The sequence below is a fragment of the Apteryx mantelli genome, chromosome 15, assembly GCF_036417845.1.
Source record: "Apteryx mantelli isolate bAptMan1 chromosome 15, bAptMan1.hap1, whole genome shotgun sequence".
Lineage (NCBI taxonomy): Eukaryota > Metazoa > Chordata > Aves > Apterygiformes > Apterygidae > Apteryx > Apteryx mantelli.
The window spans coordinates 18227797-18242875 of NC_089992.1; the positions used below are offsets into that span (position 1 = coordinate 18227797).

General features: G+C 41.9%; 1 protein-coding gene across 1 annotated transcript in view; it reads right to left on the reverse strand.

Moving 5' to 3' along the window:
• Positions 1-14133, reverse strand: part of THSD4 (thrombospondin type 1 domain containing 4) — a 414956-nt gene extending 400823 nt beyond the window's left edge. Inside the window, exon 1 of the mRNA XM_067305466.1 lies at positions 13918-14133. The gene's annotated coding sequence lies outside the window, so the exon portion shown is untranslated. The remainder of the gene's footprint in view (positions 1-13917) is intronic.
• Between the last annotated feature and the right edge of the window lie 946 nt (positions 14134-15079).

Consider the following 15079-nt stretch of genomic DNA (forward strand, 5'->3'; position numbering starts at 1 on the left):
GATCCACTAGCCTCACTCAAAGAATTATAACACATCCTATTTGAAAAGCTTGTAGGAAACAAATATTTCAGCATAGATACTAGAAGACACATGTACAAGGAAAGCAAGGCACAACATATTTCAATAGTATAATCAGCTATTTCTCAGAAACACAGCTGGAACACAGACCCCTCTCATCAATTAAAAATCATATCTATTACATAATTATTGTGCAGTTAAAAGATATCTTCCTTTTGTAAAGGGAAAACATTGTTTTCCAGCAGTCTGTTTAATGAGAACTTCTGTCTGGTAGAATACCAGTCATATTTTCATTTTTTAAACAGCTAACCATAAAAATTAAGTTTCATGCGGTTCATGAAACATTGCTAACACATGTCCAAGCATCAATACCCACTACATAAGAAAAAGGGAATATAATTAAGGAGGCTGGGCTTCAGTGAACAAGTTTTTTGGCCTGTATATTACGCAACATTCAAAAGCATACATGGGTGAAGATCAAGTTATTTCTGGTGAAAAGTGCTCTTTGAAACATTTCAGTTACTAGTAAATAGCTGTGTGTATCATGAACCTACCACAAATGACTCTCTCCATTACCGCAATGCAAATAAAAAATGGAATGAAACTTTTTATTCTCTAAATTAAGGCTGCTTCACACTAATAAGATAGTATATAAAGAGTCAGCAGTTTTGTGGACACACAGAAACACTTCCAACAATGTAAAAATCCCAAACTTTATTACTGTGATTTTCAAAGGAAAATATTAAACAACAGCTGAATGTTCAACTCTACCATGGTCCTCTGAGAAAATTATTTGGTGCTCCTGTCAAGTTACTTGTGACGGTGTGCTCCTTCCCCACCAATGTGCTCTCTCCCCCTCAACCTGACCTCCCTGTAAACAGCACGTAGGCAGGGGCTAATTGAGCATGCACCAACTAAGACCGGTCTAGCATGCAAATATGAGTCAATCATCTTCCCTCCCCCCATAAATAGGGGGCAGCCCAGAGCCCATTGAGCTCTCCTGCACGGCAGCAGGCGGCACTGCAGAACCTCCTCTTGAGCAGGGACACCTCTCAAGGCTACTCCTCGAGGCTGAGAGACTCCTTATCTGTGACAAATCCTCAGTAAGTGATTAATAGCATGCTCAACTTTTGTGAACTTCACAAAACTTTGCTGAGTTATATCTCTGATTAATTGTGTACATAATCCCTTAGACATAAACCGTTGACCAAGTCTGAGACTAGGCTCAGATCCAGCCACACCCAGGCTCCTCTCAGAAGGGGTTTGGAAAGCAAGGGGGTTCTTTCTGAACCTCGTCACTCAACGGGAGGGTCTCCTTCACACACACTCCTTTAGACATGGACCATTAACCAAGTCTGGGACTAAGATTGGATCCAACCACACCCATATTCCTCGCAGGAGTTTGGAAAGCAAGGGGATCCATTCTGAACCTCGTGCTCAATGGGAGGGTCTCCTTTGCACTTGCATCTGACCCTGCCTTCCATGCAGTAAATAACCGAGTGAACCTTGCCAATCGAACCTTGTTAAATCATTCTTACTTATGATTGAACTTTGTTAAGTCTCTATCTTACTGCAATAAACATAGTGCTGCTTCTCTCTTACAAGAGTGAAGTGCATCACTCATCCGCAACAGTACTACATGAGCACACAATTTCAAAGTATTAGCTTTCACAAAATTCCTTCTCCTGTTCTGCTTGTAAGATTTCTCATGTACTTGGAGCACCTGTATAATGAGACAACAAGGAGAGAGTATGTGATGGAGACTTGAAACCTCTGCTTGCTTATTCAAAAGCAAAACGTTTTCTTACAAGTATCAGTGGAGGCAACATCATTCCACAAAGTAGTGCATCATAACAACAATGTTTTCTGGGAATACTTATACATTGTTCCAGAGCAGAGGAGTTATAAAACTGTATCTTTACATCTGTAGAGGGCCACTCCAAAAGTCAAACCAAACCACCTTTTCAGCTTGCTACCTAACCTTTAATTGACGCATCCCTAGTCCTTAAAAGAGATCACTATAGATCATCCAAGTGACCACAGGGAATAATCTTGTCAAGACTGGTGAAGTGTCTCCCTTCTGGGTAGCTATTCATATCTGTTATTGTCAGAGATGCTTAATTTTCTGAAGTAAAAACCCTATGCAGCAGTACTACTACTAAGTGGAATATGTATATATAGGTATAATATAGGCATCCATTGAAATTATCATAAGGCCCACACTTATGCTACAGTAACTCCAAGGACTTCTGTAATATTATTCTCTGTTTACAGAGCTGTAAATGGGATAAAAATCATTCCCAGAGGACTTCAGAGATTTCTCTCCCTGCTATGTAATTCTCTGGGGCGAGTTAAGCATTCTAAAGAAAACCTGACATTCCCTGAAGAATTCAATGGGACTTCAACACAGAAGGCATCTATTACAGAAGTACAATTAAAAAAATCTACTTGTTAATACCGAAACAAGCATGACAATTCAGTGTCAGCTTATTAGTCTATCTACTTACAGACAAAGAAAATACATTTATAAATGGATATGCAAGGCCACAGCCAAATGGATATCTTGCTGCCATGCATTCCAGCTGCTACAGCAATGCACAAAGGTCTTGGTAGTCCAAAGAGCACACCGCTGTGACTCAATGGAGTGCTGCACTGCGGATCACTGCTTTCCTGTACTTTCTCTAATGGAGATTAATGTGGGCACACGTCCCAAAATAACTCATCAAATTCTTTTCTACACAAGTTTTCAAGGACAAGTATTTTAACATACATTTCACTACTGCCATAACTGGAGGGAAAAACAACAGTGACTATCTATTGACGCACATTTTGTACTAACCAAGGTCCGAAAACAGTGACCAGAGCTCTAGTAATAAACATTAAATATGGGGGACTCTCCTCTTCCCTTTCGTCCTCTCCCTGCAGCCAGCAAACCCAACTGTTTTATTTTGGCCAAAAAAGAGATTTCTTTTCTCCTTCATGCAATCCCCATCTGAATTAAGATATACTTGAAGTAACTAGCGCTGCTCAGATAGCAGTATTGCTGCAATCCAGCTGTCATTAGAGAACCAGGCAATGGCTTTAAGCCACAGTTCTGTACTGAGGGGCCAGGCAGAGGTGCACCATCCTCTTAGAAGCTCAAAAATTCACACAGATGTAGTGTCCTCTAACATTTGGGAGAATTTAGGCACTGCATACCTTCTAAAGAGGTGCAGCATATGAGAGCAACATGGGTTTTCAACTAGTTTCTGGATGGGTGCAAGGAAGCAGAAGCTTCTCAAGCTCCCACACAAAGATGGATATATTTTAGTAACTGCCAAAAAACAACTGACAAATAGTGCTGTGATACCGCGGCATTCAAATTAATCCTAAATTAATCCTAAGCACGCTCTTCCTTAGTAAACCACAACAAATCAACTGTCCTGGTCTGTTCTGAAAAAATTCCATATAACTAGTAGTAAGACTTGTGTGCCATGCTTTATTTTTAAGATTCAGTTTAGATGATAACTGCTGGATCGTGGACAGAAACACAGCCCATCATAGAGCTTACACATCTTGCATGGCAGATTTCAGAGTCTACACTCCTGAAACATCTTGAAATGAACTAGTTATAAAATATTGTTTAAACTGCTTTTTACTAAGTAATCCTGTAAGAATGATGAGATTCTAACTTATTTCTCATTAAAAAGCTGTCTGATCTGGCTCCCCACATAGTGGAACAAAAATGCAACAACGAATTTTGAGGATTTACTGCTTTCTTTTATGTTCCTACATAATGATGAATAATAGGGCTAATGAGAGATCTTAAGAGAGTTCTGTAAAACTAAATATTTCTTTTGTAGCTTTAAAACAGAATACCAGAGAATTTAAAAAGAACATGAAACAGCAAACTACCAATGAATCTCTGAGAGCCAGCTACAGAAATGACAACAAAAAAAAAAAGTCTTGTAAATCTTTTGCAAATATTAAATTCCACGTGGAAATAAATAATACGGGTATGACTCAGAAAACCCACTGAAGACCTGTTTCATACAGGGTTTTTTTTAAAACTTTCATCCACAATAAAACAAAGATGAGGGCTCCAGCATGACAACATAGACATTTAATACCCTTATCCTCCAGGCTTGATTTAAGTGGTCGTACAAAAAGTTCATTGTCGCAAAGCTAGATAGGCAACCAAGAGAGCAGCATCAGATGCCAATGGTTTTGTTAAGCCTTTGCTATTTAAAGGGGTATATCTGCAGAGGTGCACCTTCTTTATGTGAAGAACTTCTTAATAGAGATGAAAAGGAAAAGGCTAAGTTGTCCGGTTTTAATAAGAAGTAAGGACAACAGACAACAGCATGCATTGTGTCTTTAGGAAAGAGACATGAAGATGCTGTATGATTAGTGACAAAAGAAGATGCATATAATTTGTATGTTCAGAAATTAGGAACAATTTCTGTTCTCAGTCGTACCCCTTGAGACTGAAGCCACTGAATGTAAATTTCTTAAAGTCTTTATTCAGTTCAGGTTCGGTCCAGACTTCTACAAACACCCTAATAATAGTGGTATCCATCATACCTCCATGTGGTGAACCATTCTGCTTCCTGTATTTTACAACTGAGCTACAAGATCCTTTGTGAGAGGGGAGTGGGAGCTGTTTATTCTTATCCTGTCAATTTGGAAGGGATTTTAGACATCCTACAGATCTCGTCTTGCTGCTATGCCTCATGCGCTCTGGTGGTCCACATGAAGGTTAGTATTTCAGTCCATTTAATATAAACTGTATAAACTGTTATACTCCTACAGGAGATATCAGTTCCAGACACAAAGATCAAAGTTAATCATACATTCAAAAGAATCTCAAGCTATCAATCACTCAGCAGCTCAGTTAAAACATTTTACTACCTAAATATTAAAATCTCCCTAGTTGGAAAGAAATAGTTTGACAGACGCTGTCCAGTGACTTGTAAAGAATGAGTTTGACTGACTGACAGATAAAAGACACTAACTTCACAAAATCATCAACAACCACTGCGACCCTCCCTAACAGTGCTACCTGAGAAACAAAAGTAATGAGTCAGGAAGAAGGTACTCCCTTTCGACTCCCAGGCATCCTTTCCAGGTCAGGTTCTAGATCTGAGTTTTTCCCCAGCCTGTAAGTAAATCTGCCACTGCTTTCAAGAGAGGTTTGCCTGGTGACAGGTTTAAGACTAGACTGTATAATCTGACTTTCAGACAAATGGATCGAGGCTACTTGCAAAGTCATTCACTGGAGCTGATGCATACAAGTACAGTACCAAGAAGGCCCATTCTCACATGCTGCAAAAGCCAGGCAAGTTGAAGAGAAAAAAAAAAAAGAAATACCATACTTTTCTACAAGTCCTGCGTGGGCTTGCAGAGAAAGACAGGTTGATAGAAATCCCCCTTTTAACAAAACAGTGGAAATATTCAGTGCAGTTCAGTCACAGCATAATAAAAACGTGCCTGTATCTTACCTCCCCACTTACTAGTCATACATAATTTTATTCAGGATAAACTAGTCTATTCACAACCCCACCTTGCAACACAGCAGTTTGAGCAAGTTATTGCACTTAGCATCTCACAGCTTAAGAGTATGCCTGGATTATCACTATGCCAAGAGGGAGAAAGCATGAGTATCACCATACTACTAGTCTAGCCACTGACAGTATACACAGCCTTATGGCTGTATCTAGAGTGACTAGCTTCCATGACTTTTGATCAGACCTTTATCATTCTAGGCCAACAATTTAGAGGATTTTATAAGCAGTCAGTTCACCAAATAAAAGAAATTAGTTTGTGCCTTCCTAGACAAGCATGAACTATTTCTGATGTTGCTAAATATAGTTTTACAAAGAACATTTTCAATCCACTTAGGTTTGAATAGCCATTTACAGGCCTCCCCAGAGTTATTCCTAACAGGCTTCAAAATATTTTAAGAAACTAAAAAAAAAAGGAAAAAATAGTATTATTCTGTAATAGTCAACAATGATCACTTGAGCTTACAGTGTTATTTTCTGCCTATATACAACAAACGTTTAATGCAAGTTTCTTTGCTCACCATCTCTGTTGATAATCAGATTTACCTTAAAAATAGTAGTTATTATTTGTAGTTTCCAAGTTGGCAGTCATGTAACTCACAAAAAAATCCACTCTGACATTTTACCTCTCTTTTCTGACCACAGTAAATGTTGAATCTAATCCAGTTTTTCTAACTCATCTACAATACAGAAGCCTCTGCCATCATCACATCATGCTTTAGGGACTTTTGTAACCCTCTTCACTCAAGCAAATCTATTCAAGTGCCCGGGGCTTTGCATAAGTAAAGTGAGAGTGAAGAATTCTGAATAGGGCCCTTATTGTGTCAGGTAAAAAGAAATCAAAGGTCATCTCTTGGCAGATAGAGGCTGAACTTATTTGTGCCCAAGGCTAGGTTATTATAGTGCCCTGACCTTTACCTGACATCACTTGAAGCTTCAAGCAAAATATCCCTGTGCCTACAAACTGAAAAATGGGGACTCAAAATGTGAATGGGACACTTCTTGAATTTGTAAGAAAGACAAGTACAGCCAAATGAAAACTGCTGGCAAAGAAAACTGAGCAACTCCTTCAACACTATGCAATTCAGTTGCTGCTTTAAACATCCCCTATATCACAAGCAGGGCATCCAGCATCAGCAAGGTGGGGTTTTTTTGTTTTTTTTTTTTTGATCAACATTAACAGAGTCTACTGCTACCTGTGCATATTGCTTAAAGTCAGAAAAGTAGGGTTTTATACAGTGATATGTGAGCTTCTAACTGAGGATCTGCCGTTGGAGATTGGGGAAGGCTTGCTGAAAGGAATGCAACTTGCATCTAATCTCTCTTGGGGCATTGCTTGACACAGGATTTCTCAGTTAAACAAAAAACTGTATAGGATCAGTAAACAGGCATCTTGAAAAGCTCTTAAACATAGCTTTAGAAAAAGAGCAAAACAAAAAGCAGAAGCAAACCAACCAACCTTACCTTTCTGAACTCTGAATTGCCAGCAAGATACATTTGGAAACAGTTTCTCCTCCTCTTCCAGTTCAAAACAGTATAAACAAATCACAACTTAAACATAAGCAGCATCATTCAAAAGAAGTCAGATCAGTTTCATTCCAATCCTAATAGTATGAAAGCAGCAGAGACAATTCAGTACTTTCATGCCCTCATTAGTTAAGATGGCAAAGGGACTTTTTTCTTGTGTTAAACATGCTCACAAACTATTGCCCTGCATTCAGCCTGGGTGTGATAAGTTCAGCCAGCAACTGACACGGGCAACAAGAACTCTATAACGATAACTTAAATACAGCAGCATTATCAGTGCCTATGTAATAAACTAGAGCCTGATCCTGCAATATTTTAAACATTCCTATGAGAAGCAACCAAAGTACTCCAAACTCCCTAATGCCAATTCGAGCAAGCCCCTGAACTGTAAGTAGAAAAAAAGTAAGAGTCTCTCTGATGTGCAATATGTATTAACAAGTAAAAGCAATAACTGAAGATGTAAAGGAATATAGGAAATTACATTTAGATTTTTGCAGTGATAACCAACCATAAGAAACTGGCATCCAGCCTTAACCCCTGTGTTTCAACAGACGAGCAATATTTCTTTGGCTGTCAAAGTTAACAATACTAACAGTTAATGGTTAACACACACTATTCTTTTAAATCCTTATTCTTATGCTACTCTGGTTAAGTGTTTAAATACCACGTACAAACACAGAAGATGTGCAAGCAAGTTTGCATGCTGTTCCACATTCACTTCTCCAGTGCACTGCTCCACGAAACTCCAGGAACATGAGACAGAGTTTTCATTGCTGCCAGATTCAGTAATTGTATCCATTCCATATAAATTATGTGTCTTTTGGGCAGCTTGTGTCATGGGATGTCATTGTGTTGTAATTACACAGGGTAGAATTGGACAGGCCCTTGCTTCTCTTTGCCAATCTGATAAGCAAAATCTTTTTTTCTTTATATTTTTGTTGAAACTACATGCTTTAGATAAAAATAACCAAACATACAAATATAAATACGACCAACTACCAGCAGCCTGACATTACCAAACCAGGACTGCAGCAATCACCTTTTACCATGGAAAAAAATCCAGAGCATCTGAAAACTTTCCAGGTCAACATTTGCTCTCACAGATTACTGTCAACTGTTTTGCTGAATTTGCCTGTTAGAGATAGGTTTGTCCCTCCTTGCACTTCACACCAGATAATCTAATGGAGTCATAGGTGAATCTGTCTGATTCAGGATTATAGTTTTTTACTTGAGTATCTTAGTGACGTTTTTGTCCTTCAAAGAGTATTCTTCCATGCTCACACAGATCCAAGTGCTGATCCAGCAAGGCCACACACAACCAATGTTTTTCATCAAGAAGCTTTCATGAAAAAGGGCTTTTTAAAAGGGTTTCTTTGATCCATCCTCTTCACAAAACAAAAGCGGACAGAATACATTCCAACTTTGGCACTACGACTTGCACAGAAGGCAACCAGCAGGCAACCACGCTACCTCTGTATAGGGCCGCAGACAGCGTCCTCTAGGCTCCTGACAAACATTTACCTGTGGCAGCCTTCTTCTCTTGTTTCTTTATCACACTAGGCCATGCAGTCACAAGGGACAGACCCCGGCCCACTTTCTGGGCAAGCAAGGCCAGTTGTGTCACCCCACAACCTAGCAGCTCTGCTTCTACATTGACAGAGAGGAGACAACTTTGGGAAGATGCTGCTCATGACCAGGTTTCTCCACTGAACTTCATTCCTATACAGCAGAGGTTAACACAATCCCCAGACACAGACTAAGTAAACACAGAAGTTGAAACTTCCATCATCACCACAGATATCTCTTGAATTTAACAAAAAGGGAGTATCCTTCTCTTACTTATTTTAATATTTTTAAGAAGTGTGACTTTAGAAAAAAGCCTAATTAAACTAGCAAAATGAAAGTAACAAGAATGCAGTAAAAAACTAGCCTTCTAAAGTAGCATATTTCTCTGTACATTCAATCACATACAGCTCTGTATAACTTTTGTGTTTATAGCAGCTTTAGGAGAAGGGGAAAACAGATCACAGAGATCAGAAATTTGTCCTTACCAATGGGTGAAATCTGTGTTTCTAAAGAGCATTAAAGATATTGTCTCTCAAATGCCTCAGCCTCTGAATATCTCTTACCAGTAATTTCTTTGAAAATGAAATAAATGTTTAAGTAGTAAATAAGCCTTTTGCTGATGCTGTGCACAGGGTTGATTTTTATCTATCATTACCAAATCCTACAATCCAACCATGATTTTTTTGGTATCCAGAGGGTCTCCTGAAGGCCCCAATTCCAGCAACTATAGACTATATGACAAGCACAATTCCCATTAAAAGAGCAAGTTACTAGCTCTTATACTGCCAGAGGAAGACTGCAAACGCAAACTCTAAGGGCTCCAAAACCACCAAGTTGGATGTATTCATTTAGAATTTCACTATTTGTAACCTTGTGATTCTGGGGCAGATCTACCTCATGATTCCTAAACCCTCCATGTGAGGCAGTACCGCACAACAACAAACTGCTAATGGGACAACAGAAGAAGCTTCTGAGACTCTGCTAAATGCCACCACCTCACCAGTAAGATTTATTTTTAGATCTCTGAAACTTAGCCATTCCTTCCCACAAATCAGTGACGATTTGTTAGGCGTATCTTTGCTAATAAAGCTTTTCTCCCTGCTCCTTTTATAAATAAAAAAAACAAATGAACACATTATAACAGCATTCCTCAAAAATTCACAATTATTATATTGCAGGCATTCCCTCCTTCTGCTGAAACAGTCTTCTGTTCCATGGAGAGTTGTGCTGAAGTGACAATATAGAAAAAATGTTTGAGGAAAGGAGGGCTCCATGTGTCAGGCACAGCTAAACTCCAAGACTGCAGTCATATCAACACTTCAATTTTCATGTTTAACACCAACTGATTAATGCAAACTGGGAATACAAGCCAATGCTTGAGAAGACAGTTGCATTCAAGCATTTTGCCAAGTCATTCTACCAGCTATATTGGTAACCAGAGAATGAACTTTGCTGTGTTCAGATATAGCATTAGTTCTGCTGGAGAAATAAAGCACACTGTTTGTTTGCAGGACCAGCAGATATATGTAATTAGTTCCTTATTTATGAATGCAAGCACATCCACAGATAGGCTTTAAAGAAATACTGAAATGGTGCTTTAAAGTGCCGCTAAGATTTCATGGCTCAAACCAGTGGTCATTCTTTTCAATGACAAGAGCACATCACATGGGAATGCCTTGATCCAAAAGCCACTGCAGTTACTGATAACCTTTCCATTGACTTTAGCGGCTCTTGGATCGGAGCTTTAAAGAAAACAGATAGTGGCTCTTGCCCTTACTGAGAAAAGAATCTACAGAACTGATGGAAAAAAGTTATTTTTTTAAACCAGTTTTTCCATATAAGGAGTATGGAATCTTCCTGTGAAGGGAAATTCCAAAACCAGGACCAAAATAAATACTGAAGTGGGATGCCAAGAAGTAGCAGTGCAGCACAGGACTGATGTAAAATAGCCAACAAGCATGTCCTTAAGCTGCAGTTTGAAGAGAGACAGTAATAAACCTATGAGACACATGCTACATGATTTGTTTTTCTTCATGTACAATAGATATTATTACTCCAGATGGTTTTTTTAAAACACATAAAGCACTTGGCATGCAAATTATCTTCAGGAAATTTAACAATTGGCCAATATCCTGTGATTATCATACCTTGTTCAGAGATAAAGGAAATGGAGAAAGACGCCAATAAGATTTGATTAGCACCACACAGCAAGTCAATGGCAGTGTTAAAAACAGAAGTCCACATTCCAGCAACACTCGCATATGTCGCCTAACCAGCAGATAAGGCTGCTCTTCTCTCACAGGAATCATATTCACATCATATCAACATGGGAATATTTGTAGTGCAAGGACAGCTCCTGCTGTAAAAATTTCCACATTTATCGGTTGTACTGCCATTTAAAAAATATATAATGGATGTCTGCAAATGATGTTGACAAGTGCCAATTGTTTAATAGCAACCAAGATTACAAACACTGACCCATCTCTGGGAATGACATAATCCTGCAGGGAGAAGCTAGGCAAATCACATGTGTGACATGACATTCACAAGTCCCCAGGAGAAAACCTTCTAAAATTGAAGCCTATTACAATAATACAACACTAAGGGGGACACAGTTAAAATTGCTTATGCATGGTTGACTTTGGAGTTTCCTGAATTTAACTGCTTAATCATCAAACCTTAACGTTCTCTAACAGAACAACTCAAAGCCCATAGGAGTCTCTACATTGAGCACACTCAACTTAGATCATAAACTGTAACGGAATTTTAAAATAATAATAAAAAAACCAAAGAATCACTACTAAGTGTCTGATTGGCATTTTTTCACCTCCATTTTCAGTAGAACTGCCTCTGTCTACCAATGGCCTGAATATCATACAACTGACACCTGTATATCACACGACTGATGTAACATCACAAGGAACTGAGAACTACTATGCTGAAACCCACTTTTTCTGCTGTCATTGTCTGCACAGAATCACATACTCAGGCCAGTCTAAGTCTTCAAGAGGATTCAGTTTATTTTTATTTAACTTTTGGGCTTAATTTAATGCATGTTTAACTAACACAGTTATTCATTTTGCTCTACAGCAAGAGCGAGTGTTTTATACTCCAATCATAAAACTCATCCCTGCATACCATCAACTTAATTAATTTTCTGCAATTAAATCTGCTGCAGCTCTGAATGAACCTGTTGTATGAAGTGTGAATGGACAGAAATCTTGCACTGTGCAACACCTCCTACTCCAAATGCTTCTGAGAGAGTCATAAATCAGAAGTAGATCCTTTGATTCCAATGGAGCTGTGCCAGATTAGAGTCATCATAAATAAAACCAGGGATTAGCCCTGCTCCTAAATAGAACCTGACAAGCTATGTTCAGGACACAAGCATGGCAATCTGTGTTTTCTACCTACAGTAACTCTGAAGACCCCTATATGATACCCCAAGTCAAAACAGCTCATCTGCCATTTCTAGCACTCCTAAATATTCTCATTTTACAGCACTTTTCTCCTTGAAAGGCAATCTCTCCTCCTAGTCTACTTAATTCCACTGTCCCACTAGATTCCTTGGGAGAGAGGTGATGGAAAAGAAAGCATCAAGAATTACAGATGTCTAACGGATTTCAGCAGTCTCACGTTTCATTTTAAATCCCTGATGATACTGAATGAGTGGAAATCACATCAACCAGTAGATTACTACTAATCTCATGCCAGAAAGAAGTCAGAGTTGGCAAGCTGCAGCTTGATAGATCAGGTTGTTAGAGCGCATTGGCAGTTCCACAAACAGCACAAGACACAGATAAATTTTGGCCTTTTTCAGTTTCTGCTCTTGCCGTAGAACAGAAAAGGAAGATGAGAAAACACACAGAGCAGAGTAACAGAATATTAAGAGCTTATTAAGAGACTATTTCATCCATGGAATTACACTCATGTATTGCACTACTCACAGCTAGTTACTTAAATACTATTTTTTGATTTAAAAAAAGTATATCACAATGATTCATCAACAGATGATTGCACAATGAATCACAAATATTTCTATTACTTTTGTTGGTTATTCACCCTTATCAATGCAACTACTTAGATCTGTCATCTCTGCTAACAGAAATCATTATGCCACTACGAAACCCATGCTGTGCTGAAGTCTTAAATATAACTCTTAGTTTTGCTCCTCTCTAAATCAAAAGATATAAAAGAATTTAAAAAAATACACAGAAAGGTAACAAGATTGGTAAAAGATATGAAAAAAAAAATACTAGAAGTGAGTGGAAATCTAAGAGTCCTTTAGCTTAAAAAAAGGGATAGCTGAGGTAGGGATATGTGGAACTCGCTGCTGCTGGTTTTTTTGAGCCATTTATGTTTCTAGCTAAAGAAAAACATTTGAACAAATTCATGGAAAAGTCCATCGAGAGCTATTAAACACAGATGAGGGGACACACTGACAGTTGAAGAATTCTAAAGAAGAAAAGGCATTTGCAGATGCCCCTTTACTTGCGCCGCATTCCAACATCCTGTAGCCTACACAACAGGAATAGCCCAAGTATCGCTTGACTTTAAGTGCAGGTAACAAAGCCAGAAGCAGGAGAGCACGAAGGGAACTACAAAAAGCCGAGCGCACCGCATGCTTTGCGCACTGTGCTTAGATATACCAAAAGACACCAACACGAGAGCACAGGTGACACATTGCCTCCCTAAGGACAGTTGTTTCTTCTTTTAGCGCCTCGCGCAGGCCGGAGCTGCCGGCCGCGGCTCGGACAACCTGCCGCCGCCGCTGCCCACGGCACACGGGGCAAGACGGGGCCGCTCCTCGCGGGTACCGCCCGCGCAGGGAAGCGCCCTCCAAACGGCTGCTCACACCACCCAAACCGAGTGGAAGCGCCAGGAACAGGGGTCCCACGGGGCACACCAGAAAGCCCTCTCACGGCCGAGAGAGGGTGAAAGCTCCCCGGCTGCAGGTCTGAAGGCAATCGCCTTCCCGCGGTCTCGCAGTCCCCACAGGCCGGTCCCGGGGAAGGGGGCGGGGGGGCCGTGCTCAGCCCCCCGGGCAGCCCCGGCCCCCTCGGGGCGCCCCGCGGCACTGCCGCTCCCCCCGCGGCGCGGGCACGCCGCCCGCCCGCCCTCGGCCCGCTCCCCGCCACGGCGCCGAGCCCGCCCGCCCGCGCCCGCGCCCCCGCCCCGCAGGCGACCTGCAGCGCCCACCGCCACCTGGTGCGGGGCTGCCCGGGCTGCCTGCCCCACCGCGCCGCGCCGCGCCTGGCCTTACCTTACCGTGCCGCTCCTCTCCGCTCCGCTCCGCGCCTCCCGTCCCGCCCCGTCGCCTCACGGCGAAGCTCTCCGCGCCGCGGGCTGCCGAGGGCTGACGCCCGCGCCGCGCACGGGAGGCGGCGCCGCTCCGCCGGGAAGGCCGCTCCGCAGCGCCCGAAGCAGGCTCCCGGGCTGAGGGGACAGCCTCTCCCGCCGCCGCCTCTCGCCTCGCTCCGGCCGCCTCCCGCGCCAACGGCAACCGCGGCGCACCGTCCGCGCCGGCAGCCGAGCGCCGCCCGCGCCTGCTGCCACCTGGCGGCCGCCTGGCCCGCCGGCACCGCGGAGCCGCCCGGGCGCGCCCGGGCGAGGCCGACGGCCGCCCCGCGCCTCTGCGCCGCCCTCCGGCCGCGCCCCATCCCGCCATCGGGCGGGCCAGGGGCACTGCGCCTTCCAGCGGCGGCGGCGGGCGGCTCATGGCGAGGGGCGGGGGGCGCCGGCGCGGGCGGCCGTTGGAGCGGCCGTTGGGCGCGCGGGGGCCGCGCCCGCCCCCTCAGCCCGCTTCCAGCAAAAATACAAATGGAAGGTGCTGCGTGCTTTGTGCTGATGTTTGCCCAGAAGACTGAGATTTGAAAGCAAGCCAGGAACACTGATACGCTGGCACTGTGGAAAGCAAGCCCCATACAAGCAGATATGAGGAGAATCTTTTTTTGAGAACTCTTGAGGCAGCATCTGAGAAAAAAATTGGATTTGTCTCTCTTTTCCTGCTTTCTATTAAGTGTACTGAACATATCCCTCAGGGTACTTTTATTTAACAGTGCAATTAATTGTCCAACATGAGCTCTAAACCTTAGAACCAGATAGTCACTGTCAATAGTTCATTGCGACATTTAGTTTTATGCTTTATTTAAAAAAAAAAAAAAGTCTGTTCTTATGCTGGAACAGACCCAACCAGGTGAATCCATTTGCTGCAGAACACAGCAAAACAGGTTGTGTTTTCTTGGCAACGTTTTGGTCTCTGTTACACTTGAACCCAGCAGAAACAGTAACAGATGAAGTGTTGACTGTGTTGTTCATTGCCATGGCCCTACCAAAACACATCCACTCCATTCCCAAGCCCATATGTAGCAACAGGCTCTAAGCAGAAGACATGCAAGAAAGAGTGAATTCACTAAGCAGGTTCT